General features: G+C 40.9%; 1 pseudogene; it reads left to right on the top strand.

Moving 5' to 3' along the window:
• Window positions 1-1,231: 1,231 nt before the first annotated feature.
• Window positions 1,232-1,331, top strand: LOC127108844 (uncharacterized; annotated as a pseudogene).
• Window positions 1,332-1,662: the final 331 nt, after the last annotated feature.

Below are 1,662 nucleotides of genomic sequence, written 5' to 3'. Positions count from 1 at the left end.
ATCCTTGAGTTTAGGAGGCATGTTTTGGATTATAGCGCTACATTCGGCAGGGAGTGTAACGGTTTCACTATCCTCAAGTTTCCTTTTATTAGAAAGAATTTCTTTTAAGAATTTAGCATATGAGGGCATCTGCGTAATAGCTTCGGTAAATGGAATTGTAACGTTTAATTGCTTAAGGAGATCAACAAATTTTCTAAATTGGCCTACATCTTTGGTTTTAACAAGCCTTTGAGGGTAAGGTATAGGTGGTTTATAAGGTGGTGGAGGTACATAAGGTTCCTTCTTTTCTAGGGTTTCCTTATTACTCTCTTCCTTTTCCTTAGGTTCACTTTCCTCAGTAGATTTCTTAGGGTTTTGGTTTTCTATCCTTGGATCAGACGGTCCTTCCACTTCCGTTCCACTTCTTAATATAATTGCATGAGCTTGGCTTCTCGGATTAGGTTGGGGCTGTCCAGGGAATGTACCAGTTGGTGCAGCAGTAGGTGCTTGTTGTTGAGCTACTTGAGATATTTGTGTTTCCAGCATTTTGTTATGGGTAGCCAAGGCATCTACTTTGCTTGCTAGTTGTTTAAGTTGTTCGCCAGTGTGTATGTTCTGGTTTAAGAAATCTTTATTGGTTTGTTGTTGGGAAGCTATAAAGTTTTCCATCATGATTTCCAAGTTGGATTTTCTAGGGGTATTATTGTTAGGATTTGGTTTCTGATATCCCGGAGGTATAGATGGGGTTTGATTCGGAGACTGTCCAGGTGCGTATAAAGCATTATTACTCTTATATGAAAAGTTTGGATGGTTCTTCCAATTTGGGTTATAGGTATTCGAATAGGGGCTTCCTTGAGCATAGTTTACCTGCTCTGTTTGGATTCCAGTCAAGAGTTGACATTCCGCAGGAGTGTGGCCTTGGATTCCACAGACCTCGCAATTCTGAGTTATAGCAACCACGGCGGTTGGTGGTGATACGTTTAAACTTTCAATTTTCTGGACCAAAGCATCCACTTTTGCATTGACGTGATCAAGGTTACTTATCTCGTACATGCCAGTTTTCGGTTGAGGTTTTTCCACTGTTGTTCGTTCGGTTCCCCACTGATAGTGGTTTTGGGCCATGCTCTCGATAAGCTGGTAAGCATCAGCATAAGGTTTGTTCATTAGTGCACCACCTGCAGCGGCGTCTATTGTTAACCTTGTATTGTATAAGAGACCATTATAAAATGTGTGAATTACTAACCAGTCTTCCAAACCATGGTGTGGGCAAAGTCTCATCATGTCTTTGTATCTTTCCCATGCTTCGAAAAGAGACTCATTGTCTTTCTGTTTAAATCCGTTTATCTGGGCTCTTAACATAGCTGTTTTGCTTGGCGGAAAATATCGGGCAAGAAAAACTTTCTTCAACTCGTTCCATGTGGTGACTGAGTTGGAAGGAAGAGATTGAAGCCATCTTCTAGCGCTATCTCTTAATGAGAAAGGAAAAAGACGAAGTCGAATTGCCTCTGAAGTGACACCATTAGCTTTAACAGTATCAGCATATTGAACAAATACGGATAAATGAAGGTTTGGATCTTCGGTAAGATTTCCAGAGAATTGGTTCTGTTGCACAGCCTGCAACAGTGAAGGTTTAAGTTCAAAGTTGTTTGCTTCGATTGCGGGAGGAGCAATACTTGAATGCGG

This window comes from Lathyrus oleraceus, chromosome 7 (genome assembly GCF_024323335.1).
Source record: "Lathyrus oleraceus cultivar Zhongwan6 chromosome 7, CAAS_Psat_ZW6_1.0, whole genome shotgun sequence".
Taxonomy (NCBI): domain Eukaryota; kingdom Viridiplantae; phylum Streptophyta; class Magnoliopsida; order Fabales; family Fabaceae; genus Lathyrus; species Lathyrus oleraceus.
This window is presented reverse-complemented; position numbering and strand designations above follow the sequence as displayed.